Source organism: Lolium rigidum, chromosome 1, assembly GCF_022539505.1.
Source record: "Lolium rigidum isolate FL_2022 chromosome 1, APGP_CSIRO_Lrig_0.1, whole genome shotgun sequence".
Lineage (NCBI taxonomy): Eukaryota > Viridiplantae > Streptophyta > Magnoliopsida > Poales > Poaceae > Lolium > Lolium rigidum.
Window position 1 is genome coordinate 208,753,642 of NC_061508.1, and position 13,946 is coordinate 208,767,587.

Sequence of the window (13,946 nt, forward strand, 5' to 3'; positions counted from 1 at the left end):
AGACTTGGTTAAATTCTGGTGGTAACACAAGGTGGTTCCATAAGTTAGCTATTAGGGTTTACTATGGCTTCACATTTGCTTCACTAAGTAATCACTAATGGCTTCTAAAATAGATGGTTTATTCTTTCATAAATAGGGTTTAGTTGGATAGGAGCATTTGTTGTGAATTGCTACACAAGGTTGGTACTAGGGTTCATCATTATGGTTCTACTAGGGTTTGATGGCTGAGGTTGATCCTAATGGTGTGATATATAGGAGTGGTGATCAATGGCACTACTCTAATTAACAAGCTAGGTGATACGTCCCAAACGTATCTATAATTTCTTATGTTCCATGCTACTTTATTGATGATACTCACATGTTTTATACACATTATATGTCATTATTATGCATTTTCCGGCACTAACCTATTGACGAGATGCCGAAGAGACAGTTGCTATTTTCTGCTGTTTTTGGTTTCAGAAATCCTAGTAAGGAAATATTCTCGGAATTGGACGAAATCAACGCCCAGGGTCCTATTTTTGCACGAAGCTTCCAGAAGACCGAAAGGATCACGAAGTGGGGCCACGAGGCGACGACACGCCAGGGCGGCGCGGCCTGGGCCCTGGCCGCGCGGCCCTAGCGTGTGGGCCTCTCGTGTGGCCCCCTGACCTGCCCTTCCGCCTACTTAAAGCCTCCGTCGCGAAACCCCCAGTACCGAGAGCCACGATACGGAAAACCTTCCAGAGACGCCGCCACCGCCAATCCCATCTCGGGGGATTCAGGAGATCGCCTCCGGCACCCTGCCGGAGAGGGGAATCATCTCCCGGAGGTCTCATCATTGCCATGATCGCCTCCGGATCGATGTGTGAGTAGTTCACCCCTGGACTATGGGTCCATAGCAGTAGCTAGATGGTTGTCTTCTCCCCATTGTGCTATCATGTTAGATCTTGTGAGCTGCCTATCATGATCAAGATCATCTATTTGTAATCCTTCATGTTGTGTTTGTTGGGATCCGATGAATATTGAATACTATGTCAAGTTGATTATCAATATATCATATATGTTATTTATGTTCTTGCATGCTCTCCGTTGCTAGTAGAGGCTCTCGCCAAGTTGATACTTGTGACTCCAAGAGGGAGTATTTATGCTCGATAGTGGGTTCATGCCTCCATTAAATCTGGGACAGTGACGTAAAGTTCTAAGGTTGTGGATGTGCTATTGCTACTAGGGATAAAACATCGATGCTTTGTCTAAGGATATTTGTGTTGATTACATTACGCACCATACTTAATGCAATTGTCTCGTTGTTTACAACTTAATACCGGAAGGGGTTCGGATGATAACCCGAAGGTGGACTTTTTAGGCATAGATGCATGCTCGGATAGCGGTCTATGTACTTTGTCGTAATGCCCCGATTAAATCTCATAGTACTCATCATGATATATGTATGTGCATTGTTATGCCTTCTTTATTTGTCAATTGCCCAACCGTAATTTGTTCACCCAACATCTGCTATCTTATGGGAGAGACACCGCTAGTGAACTGTGGACCCCGGTCCTATTCTTTACATCTGAAATACAATCTGCTGCAATTGTTCTTTACTGTTCTTCGCAAACAAACATTATCATCCACACTATACATCTAATCCTTTGTTTATAGCAAGCCGGTGAGATTGACAACCTCGCTGTTACGTTGGGGCAAAGTACTGTGATTGTGTTCTGCAGGTTCCACGTTGGCGCCGGAATCCCTGGTGTTGCGCCGCACTACACTCCGCCACCATCAACCTTCAACGTGCTTCTTGGCTCCTACTGGTTCGATAAACCTTGGTTTCTTACTGAGGGAAACTTGCTACTGTGCGCATCACACCTTCCTCTTGGGGGTCCCAACGGACGTGTCAACTACACGCATCAAGCAAATTTCTGGCGCCGTTGCCGGGGAGATCAAGACACGCTGCAAGGGGAGTCTCCACTTCCAATCTCTTTACTTTGTTTTTGTCTTGCTTTACTTTATTTTATTTACTACTTTGTTTGCTGCACTTATATCAAAACACAAAAAATTAGTTGCTAGCTTTACTTTATTTACTGTCTTGTTCTCCATATTAAAAACACAAAAAATTAGTTACTTGCATTTACTTTATTTAGTTTGCTTTATTTACTACTGCTAAAATGGGTACTGTTGAGAATACTAAGTTGTGTGACTTCACTAGCACAAATAATAATGATTTCCTATGCACACCTATTGCTCCACCTGCTACTACAGCAGAATTCTTTGAAATTAAACCTGCTTTACTGAATCTTGTTATGAGAGAGCAATTTTCTGGTGTTAGTTCTGATGATGCTGCTGCCCATCTTAATAATTTTGTTGAAATATGTGAAATGCAAAAGTATAAGGATGTAGATGGTGACATTATAAAATTGAAATTGTTTCCTTTCTCCTTAAGAGGAAGAGCTAAAGATTGGTTGCTATCTCTGCCTAGAAATAGTATTGATTCTTGGACTAAATGTAAGGACGCTTTTATTGGTAGATATTATCCTCCCGCTAAAATTATATCTTTGAGAAGTAGCATAATGAATTTCAAGCAATTAGATAATGAACATGTTGCTCAAGCATGGGAGAGAATGAAATCTTTGGTAAATAATTGCCCAACCCATGGACTAACTACTTGGATGATCATCCAAACCTTTTATGCAGGATTAAATTTTTCTTCGCGGAACCTATTGGATTCAGCTGCTGGAGGTACCTTTATGTCCATCACTTTGGGGGCGGAAACAAAGCTTCTTGATGATATGATGACAAATTACTCTGAATGGCACACGGAAAGAGCTCCACAAGGTAAGAAGGTAAATTCCGTTGAAGAAACCTCCTCCTTGAGTGATAAGATTGATGCTATTATGTCTATGCTTGTGAATGGTAGATCTAATGTTGATCCTAATAATGTTCCTTTAGCTTCATTGGTTTCCCAAGAAGAACATTTTGATGTGAACTTCATTAAAAATAATAATTTCAACAACAATGCTTATAGGAATATTTCTGGTAACAACTATAGGCCATATCCTGCTGCTAATGGTAATAGTTATGGTAATTCTTATGGGAATTCTTACAACAATAATAGGAATGTACCCCCTGGTCTTGAAGCCATACTTAAATAATTTATTAGTACACAAACTGCTTTTAACAAATCTGTTGAAGAAAAGCTTGATAAAATTGATATTCTTGCTTCTAAGGTTGATAGACTTGCCTCTGATGTTGATCTTTTAAAATTGAAAGTTATGCCTAATAAGGATATTGAAAATAAAAAATTTACTACAGCAAATTCCATCCAAGTTAGAATTAATGAGAATATTAGATTGATGGCTGAATTGCATGCTAGATGGGAAAGAGAAGAAAATGAAAAACTTGCTAAAGAGAATAATGTAGCTAAAGTTTGGACTATTACCACCACTAGTAATGTTAATGATTCACATGTTTCTACACCTCCTACTATCAATGGTAAAATAATTGGTGTTGGCAATGTTACTACTCCTAGTGCAAGGCGTGCAAAATTGCCTGAAACTGCTAAAACTGCTGAAATTGATAAAACTGCTGAAATTTTTCAAAATATTGGGGACAATGATCCCATTGCTGTAGACCATAATGGTTTATACTTTGATGATTGTCACATCTCTGAAGTTATAAAGTTCTTACAAAAGCTTGCTAAAAGTCTCAATGCTAGTGCTATAAATTTGGCCTTTACAAAACATATTACGAATTCTCTCATAAAAGCTAGAGAAGAGAAACTAAAACTTGAGACCTCTATTACTAGAAAGTTAGAAGATGGTTGGGAGCCCATCATTAAGATGAGGGTCAATGATTTTGATTGTAATGCTTTATGTGATCTTGGTGCAAGTATTTCTGTTATGCCTAAGAAAATTTATGATATGCTTGACTTGCCACCATTGAAGAATTGTTATTTGGATGTTAATCTTGTTGATAATGCTATAAAGAAACCTTTGGGGAGGATTGATAATGTTCGTATTATGGTTAACAATAACCTTGTCCCCGTTGATTTTGTTGTCTTGGATATTGAATGCAATGCATCTTGTCCCATTATATTGGGAAGACCTTTTCTTCGAACTGTTGGTGTCATCATTGATATGAAGGAAGGTAATATTAAATATCAATTTCCTCTCAAGAAAGGTATGGAACACTTCCCTAGAAGAGAATGAAGTTACCTTATGATTCTATTATTAGAACAACTTATGATGTTGATGCTTCGTCTCTTGATGTTACTTGATACACACTTTCTGCGCCTAGCTGAAAGGCGTTAAAGAAAAACGCTTATGGGAGACAACCCATTATTTTACTTCTGCACTTTGTTTTATATTTGAGTCTTGGAAGTTGTTTACTACTGTATCAACCTCTCCTTATCTTTATTTTATTGCATTGTTGTGCCAAGTAAAGTCTTTGATAGTAAAGTCAATACTAGATTTGGATTACTGCGCAGAAACAGATTTCTTGCTGTCACGAATTTCGACCTGCCTCTCTGTAGGTAGCTCAGAAAAATATTCCAATTTACGTGCGTGATCCTCAGATATGTACACAACTTTCATTCAATTTGGACATTTTCATTTGAGCAAGTCTGGTGCCTCAATAAAATCCGTCTTTACGGACTGTTCTGTTTTGACAGATTCTGCCTTTTATTTCGTATTGCCTCTTTTGCTATGTTGGATGAATTTCTTTGTTCCATTAATGTCCAAGTAGCTTTGTGCAATGTCCGAAGTGGTAAGAATGATTATGTCACCTCTGAACATGTGAATTTTTATTATGCACTAACCCTCTAATGAGTTGTTTCGAGTTTGGTGTGGAGGAAGTTTTCAAGGGTCAAGAGAGGAGGATGATACAATATGATCAAGAAGAGTGAAAAGTCAAAGCTTGGGGATGCCCCCGTGGTTCATCCCTGTATATTTTAAGAGGACTCAAGCGTCTAAGCTTGGGGAAGCCCAAGGCATCCCTTCTTCATCGACAACTTATCAGGTTCCTCTAGTGAAACTATATTTTTATTCCGTCACATCTTATGTGCTTTACTTGGAGTGTCTGTTTGCTTTTGTTTTTATTTGAATAAAATCGGATCCTAGCATTCTTTGTTTGGGAGAGAGACACGCTCCGCTGTTTCGTATGAACACATATGTTCTTAGCTTTATCTTTAATGTTCATTGCGAAAGTTGAACTACTTCATTCATTGTTACATGGTTGGAAACGGAAAATGCCGCATGTGGTAAATGGTTTAATGTCTTGAATAATGTGATACTTGGCAATTGTTGTGCTCATATAGATCTTGTTTAAGCTCTTGCATCATGTACCTTGTACTCATTAATGAATAACTACATAGAGCTTGTTAAAATTTGGTTTGCATGATTGATCTCTAGAGTCTAGATATTTTTTGGTTGAGGTGTTTGAACAACAAGGAGACAATATAAAGTCTTATAATAGCTACAATATGTTCATATGTAAGCTTTTCTGCACCTTTTATACTTGAGTTTGCTTCAAACAACCTTGCTAGCCTAGCCTTGTATCGAGAGGAATTCTTCTCGTGCATCCAAATCCTTGAGCCAACCACTATGCCATTTGTGTCCACCATACCTACCTACCACATGGTATTTCTCCGACATTCCAAAGTACATTACTTGAGTGCTACCTTTAAAATTTCCATTCTTTACCTTTACAATATATAGCTCATGGGACAAAATAGCTTAAAAACTATCGTGGTGAAGAATATGTACTTATGTGTCTTATTTCTTAGTAAGTTGCTTGTTGAGCGGTAACCATGTTTTCTGGGGGACGCCATCAACTCTTTTACCTTTGTTGAATATCATGTGAGTTGCTATGCATGTTCGTCTTGTCTGAAGTAAGGGCGGTTTTCACAATCAAATGGTTTGAGTATGCATACTGTTAGAGAAGAACATTGGGCCGCTAACTAAAACCATGATTCATGGTGGACGTTTCAGTATGGACAGCTAATCCTCAATCTCTTATGAGAATAATAACTATTGTTGAATGCTCATGCATTAAAAAGAGGAGTCCATTATCTGTTGTCTATGTTGTCCCGGTATGGATGTCTAAGTTGAGAATAATCAAAAGCGAGAAATCCAATGCGAGCTTTCTCCTTAGACCTTTGTACAGGCGGCATAGAGGTACCCCTTTGTGACACTTGGTTGAAACATATGCTATGCAATGATAATCCGTGTTAACCCAAGCTAATTAAGACAAGGTGCGAGCACTGTTGGTATACTATGCATGAGGCTTGCAACTTATAAGATATCTTATACATAACTCATATGCTTTATTACTACCGTTGACAAAATTGTTTCTTGTTTTCAAAATGAAAAGCTCTAGCACAAATATAGTAATCAATGCTTCCTCTCTGCGAAGGGCCTATCTTCTACTTTATTGTTGAGTCGGTTTGCCTATTCTTTCTATCCCGAAGCAAACACTTGTGTCAACTGTGTGCATTGATTCTTACATGTTTACCTATTGCACTTGTTATATTACTTTGTGTTGACAATTATCCATGAGATATACATGTTGAAGTTGAAAGCAACCGCTGAAACTTTAGCTTCCTTTATGTTGCTTCAATGCCTTTACTTTGAATTTATTGCTTTATGAGTAACTCTTATGCAAGTCTTATTGATGCTTGTCTTGAAAGTATTATTCATGAAAAGTCTTTGTTATATGATTCATTAGTTTACTCATTATCTTCATCATTGCTTCGAATCGCTGCATTCATCTCATATGCTTTACAATAGTATGATCAAGATTATGATAGCATGTCACTTCAGAAATTATCGTTGTTATCGTTTACCTACTCGAGGGCGAGTAGGAACTAAGCTTGGGGATGCTTGATACGTCCCAAACGTATCTATAATTTCTTATGTTCCATGCTACTTTATTGATGATACTCACATGTTTTATACACATTATATGTCATTATTATGCATTTTCCGGCACTAACCTATTGACGAGATGCCGAAGAGCCGCTTGTCTGTTTTCTGCTGTTTTTGGTTTCAGAAATCCTAGTAAGGAAATATTCTCGGAATTGGACGAAATCAACGCCCAGGGTCGTATTTTTGCACGAAGCTTCCAGAAGACCGAAAGGATCACGAAGTGGGGCCACGAGGCGACGACACACCAGGGCGGCGCGGCCTGGGCCCTGGCCGCGCGGCCCTAGCGTGTGGGCCCCTCGTGTGGCCCCCTGACCTGCCCTTCCGCCTACTTAAAGCCTCCATCGCGAAACCCCCAGTACCGAGAGCCACGATACGAAAAACCTTCCAGAGACGCCGCCTCCGCCAATCCCATCTCGGGGGATTCAGGAGATCGCCTCCGGCACCCTGCCGGAGAGGGGAATCATCTCCCGGAGGTCTCTTCATCGCCATGATCGCCTCCGGATCGATGTGTGAGTAGTTCACCCCTGGACTATGGGTCCATAGCAGTAGCTAGATGGTTGTCTTCTCCCCATTGTGCTATCATGTTAGATCTTGTGAGCTGCCTATCATGATCAAGATCATCTATTTGTAATCCTTCATGTTGTGTTTGTTGGGATCCGATGAATATTGAATACTATGTCAAGTTGATTATCGATCTATCATATATGTTATTTATATTCTTGCATGCTCTCCGTTGCTAGTAGAGGCTCTGGCCAAGTTGATACTTGTGACTCCAAGAGGGAGTATTTATGCTCGATAGTGGGTTCATGCCTCCATTAAATGCGGGACAGTGACAGAAATTTCTAAGGTTGTGGATGTGCTTGTTGCTACTAGGGATAAAACATCGATGCTTTGTCTAAGGATATTTGTGTTGATTACATTACGCACCATACTTAATGCAATTGTCTGTTGTTTACAACTTAATACTGGAAGGGGTTCGGATGATAACCTGAAGGTGGACTTTTTAGGCATAGATGCATGCTTGGATAGCGGTCTATGTACTTTGTCGTAATGCCCCGATTAAATCTCATAGTACTCATCATGATATATGTATGTGCATTGTTATGCCTTCTTTATTTGTCAATTGCCCAACTGTAATTTGTTCACCCAACATCTGCTATCTTATGGGAGAGACACCGCTAGTGAACTGTGGACCCCGGTCCTATTCTTTACATCTGAAATACAATCTGTTGCAATTGTTCTTTACTGTTCTTCGCAAACAAACATCATCATCCACACTATACATCTAATCCTTTGTTTACAGCAAGCTGGTGAGATTGACAACCTCGCTGTTACGTTGGGGCAAAGTATTGTGATTGTGTTGTGCAGGTTCCACGTTGGCGCCGGAATCCCTGGTGTTGCGCCGCACTACACTCCGCCACCATCAACCTTCAACGTGCTTCTTGGCTCCTACTGGTTCGATAAACCTTGGTTTCTTACTGAGGGAAACTTGCTACTGTGCGCATCACACCTTCCTCTTGGGGTTCCCAACGGACGTGTCAACTACACGCATCACTAGGTTTTGCATCTAGATGGCACTAGTGGATCATATAGGTTTTACTCAAAAGTAAGGACATGAAATGATAACCATATGTGAAGTGATGTTGTTTTATTTTAGTAGATCATGATCATGCATGCATTTGTTTCTAACTAGGGTTCTATAGGTATATATGAAGCTTATATAATCATATGAGCTAAACCCCTAGGGTTTTAGGGTTGCAACTATTATGGATGAACACATAAAATAATGGGATCAAAGTCTTACTTAAATTAAAACTAGGGTTTGTAAATTATGGTACAACTCTTAAAATGATAATTGGCAATATAGGTGTGGTAACAAATTGCTTTGCAACAAAAATTACTAATGGTTTGACATTTTATTAAATTTCACAAGAATTAATAATTAGGATAACTCCTATTTAGATTTAATTTAGAAATCAAGGTTTAATAATTGTTATTAAGTTTTAAACTACTTAACTTGTTAACTAAAGTTGTTTAAGTAAATAAGTTTTGGATTACCCAAAATAATATTAGCCTTTTAATATTTCCTTACTTTATTATTATTTTAAGAAAATGAGAAATAGTGATTTGCAAATTAGGGTTTATGAATTACCACTAATATTTTAAGTTAATGAAAATATGATAAGGAAAACTAATCTTAATATTTTATTTAGTTACTGAATATCTAATATTTAATTTTGAAACTTCACTAATTATTGAATTCAAATTGTATTCAAAACAATTGAAAAGGCATAATTAATAAAGTTAAAAATAAGTGAATTTTTATTTTGACACGCATTTTTATTTTATATTTTATTTGAATAGAGTTTATTTTTGTGAGCATTTAGATATATTATTTATATTTTTCTGAGCTAAAATGAATTTTATCTATTTCTGCAAAGTTTCAGATATTTACTAGTTTTTATAAATAAACTAAAATACTAAATGTACCGAGACATTTCTAGCCGCAGAGACTGACGAGTGGGGCCTAAGTACACGTCAGACACCACGCCAACAAGGACTGGTCAAAGTTGACCGAGGCCTTTGACCTCACCGACGTTTAAACGTCAGCGGCCAGAGCTCGGTGGCGCCGCTGATTTAGGGCTCCCTTGGATGCGCGACTAGGTGTTTCTGAACGAGTACTGCAAGGCGAATCGAATGGTGATGATGGTTAGCGAGGGGATCACCGGAGCATCCCCGGCGATGGATACTGCGGCAGTGCTACTCCGGCCAACATGCGAACTAGGGCTACGGGCTGTGCCAGGAAGCGAGAGTAGGTTCTATAGACGCGTATGCTCACCCAGAACTTGATGGTGTGGTCGGCTCCGGCGATGGTCGACGGAGACGACGGCGATTGGAGATTTCCCGGCAATGTGCTGCAGAAGGGAATGATGAAATTGATTCTCCACACGGCTCCCCTGGACGCTAGGCTCCTCCCAGATGCTCCTTGAGTCCAGGCGCTCCTCCTGGACCACGCGCCGGAGGCTTGGGTGACCTCCTCCGTCGGCTTCGTCTTCGACTCCAGTGAACAGATGAGGATGAATGTGAGAGATAGAGGGTGTCTGACAAGAAATGGAGTGACGGAGGCGAACAAGGAGTGCACGACGATGTCCTCCACCTATTTATAGGCCAAGGGAAACCCTGTGGCCTCGACACGGCGACGGCCATGGTCGGGAGGTGGCGGTCTCTGGAAACTTCTATTTGGCAAAAGTCTTCTCGTCCGCGGATAGGCTTGGACGCGAGAGAGGTTAGGCGTGGTTCTGAGTGTCTGGCAACGTCCAGGGCATGCTTATCGTCGACGGGATCGTGGCCTACTGGCTCCGCCGCGCTGTCGTGCTCGGAGACGACGACGACGAAGACATTCTCCACGCACGATTTTTAAAGCAACCGAATCGGTATTTGGACGTGGGCTGGACTGCTCCTGGGCTTCGACGTGGGCTGCTGTTGGGTTGGTTCCGGCTGCTGCGGTCCAGGTAAGCCAGGTAAGTTTCCCTCTCTTTTCCTTTTCAAATTCTGTTTTATATTTTCTGTTTTCTATTTTGTTGTTTGAATTCAAATTTGAATTCTGTTTTGTTTTGCAGGTTCTAAAATATTTTAATATCAAAACACTTTGATAATCATGCTTACTGCATGGTTGTGTTGTTTTCAACAAATAGTTTGGTTAGGATTTAATTGAGATCTTGTGAGACTTAAATAAAATAAAAATGGTTTAGGTATTTATTTTAGTTTCCTTTCAACTTAGGAACCAGATCTATTTAATTGATTTGAAACATATAACCAGTGCATGGTAAACATATTACTAGGTTTTGTTACTACTTAACACTATTGATTGTTCCTATATATTTTAATTATGGCTAAAGTTTAAAATAGATGATATTTAGAATGGGATTGGCTCATGATTTTATGTGGAGAATTGTTTCTAAGGGTTTAAGCAAAGTGTTTGGATCAACTCTATATTCACTAATCTTGGTTAGCAAACTCTTGCTTGAATTATTTAAAATGAATCCTAAACTCATCATGATTAACTCTCTTGCTGAGGTGATGCTATTTTATAAAATACTATTCATTTGGTTCACTAGACAAATTTCTTGGGAGACATAGAAATGGGATATTGGTTTCACTCTACTCACCCAATGGTATTTAGTCCTAAGTATAGATGGCTTGGTCTATACTTGGGATCCATGATACACAAGTTAGGACTTACTATTTTATGTCGAGTGGATCCTATGTGAAAGGGTTTAAGGTTTTGCATAAGCTTCACTAAATTGAAGTATAAATAGGCATGAGGTATGGCAGGGTTCTACTTATAATCCCAAGTGATACATGTATTAGGACTCAAATGTGGTCTAGGGTTTTTAGTGATGTTTCATTAATAGAACATGGCTCTCACATCCAAGATTAAAGGTTGGTTTGAACAAGTAAGATTTACTACTACTCTAGTATTCCCTAGGGTAGACATGGCTATAGTTAGCATCTATAATCTTTCTCACTTCTAAATGTCTTGGAATAGCCTAAGGTCTTACTCAAGAGATGATGATATGATCCTCTAAACATATGGTTTGCCTAGGAATTCTACCTTGGTATCTTATGTAGCTTGTTCTTCTGGAAATCTGATAAACCTGCATCTTGTGGTATGCCTCCACCTTCTAGCTTCTTCATCTTGATCCTAGCTAATGCACATGGAAGGTCTCAAGGTTTTGGTTTCCTTGTAGCATGGTACAAGATGACCAAATGGATGAAGGGTGTGGCTCCTTTTATAGGCTTGGGCAAGCTCTAGCATCATGACACATAGGTGAGTGACTCTTGTTTTGGTTTCATGAGTAAGGTGCTTGGTTGTCATGCCCTCATCCATAGCAATCCTTTGTGCATGAGGTGGCATAACTTGGAATGCAAGTCATGTAGATATTTTCATCCTATGTGGCTTAGAGATTTATCCTCTCATATGATTTATTTTTGACTAGCCAAGTGGCATTTGTTACTTAATATCTTGTGGATAGTTTTATTATTGTTGATGAGTCACTATATCATATTGGATTGGATTTATATTATAATATTGGTCAAAGGTCAAGTTTGAAGGTTATCCCTCAATTTTGGATAGTTGGTTTGATTTCACCAAGGCATGATCATATGAGTTTCAAAATACTCATAGTTAGTTTTATTCAAATAGTTTGAACTATAATTCGTAATGTAAATGGATTTAGTTTTATGATATTCCATATATTTAATAAGTTATGATTTAAATAAGAGTGTGTGACTTTTATGCACTTTAGTCCCTGTGGTTTAACTTATTTGGTAATTGGTTTAGAATTGAATTAAATTACACACAAAGGTAGTTGCTAACTTTTAAGTGTTAATAAGTTAGGGTTTGATTCTTAAAGAATGTGTTATTGTAAGGAATACCATGTTATGATCCTTTATAGGATCTGGTATTTAAACCTTACTTAAGGTGTTGTGATAGTAAAGCTAATCCCATTTGATCTAGTCCATAGATCAAATCATCTCTACCCAAAACAAGATTTTAGCAAAAATCACAGTGAAGTTTATAGCGCTTGACTTGATGATCTACTTCAATTCCACCAAGTCAAGTGAAACTTCAGTTACTGTGGTAAGTTTTATTTGAAAGCGCGAAAATTCCCTGAATTTTCTATGCATGAATGCAATGCCCACTTTGGTGTTCTCTCATTTTGTAGCCTCTAAACCTGGGATATTACAAGATCCTATCGCACCGTGCCTCCTTGGCTTAGGTTTCACCGGTGAAGCGGAAATCGACGCCATCGTCATCACCACTCCGCCTTGGCTTGGGGGAGGCCTCTCCATCAGCACCATCATCACCACCACCACCATCTTCGTGATCAACATCATCCCCCTCATAGTTTGTGTTGAATTGAACCCCGGATACTGTATTGAGGCTAGTAGCATGTTTGTAATTGGTACTTTATCATTATTTGGTGGAGATATTATATATTCATATTGTGTTGTAACCATTATGCCTCTGGTCCATATCATGTTTGACACTTGTGAGTACTTCCCTAGATTACTGAGAGCATAGGATGATCTGGCTATGATTCTATATGATGTGCAATGAGTATTTGGTCAAGTTTTTATCTTTTATGTTGTTCTATGATGGTTTTATTCGAACGTCGACTGCATATTACTTCACATGTATGGGCTCATAAGGGTACACTTTAATGTAATGAGTGAGTGTTGGAAAGGACTGAATGACTGAAACCGTTTTCCAGTACTTTGAGTTGCATTAGAGGGGTTTATGTGGGGGACTGATACGCCTCAAACATATCTATAATTTTTGATGCTCCATGCTTGTTTTACACCAATTCATATATATTTTGCTTACACTTCTATGCACTTTTACATGACTTTTGGCACTAACCTATTAACAAGATGCCACAGTGCCAGTTCCTTGTTTTCTATTGTTTTTGTATTTTAGAAAAGTTGTAGAGGAAATATTCTCGGAATTGGACGAAACAAAATCTGAAGTCAATATTTTACCGAAACGTAGACATAGTCCAAAGGGGGGACGAAGTGGCGCCACAGGGCGGCCAGACCACCCCATGGCGTGGCCTGGGTGTGGCCCACGCCTAGGGGTGGTGTGGGCCCCCAGGCGGACACCGACCTCGCCTCCTCCGCCTATTTATTCACGATCTCTGGAAAACCCTGGATACCCGAGCCTCCATCCACGAAAAGTTCCTTCGCGGCCGCCATCACAGAACCCATCTCGGGGGGTTCTGAAGCTCTTCACGGCACCCTGCCGGAGGGTGAAATCATTGCCGGAGGCATCTACATCGCCATGCCCGCCTCCGAAGTGATGCGTGAGTAGTTCATCACTGGACTATGGATCCATATCAGTAGCTAGATGGTTGTCTTCTCCAATTTGTGCCTCATGTTTAGATCTTGTGAGCTGCCCTACATGATCAAGGTCATTGATAACCCACAAGTATAGGGGATCGCAACAGTCTTCGAGGGAAGTAAAACCCAAATTTATTGATT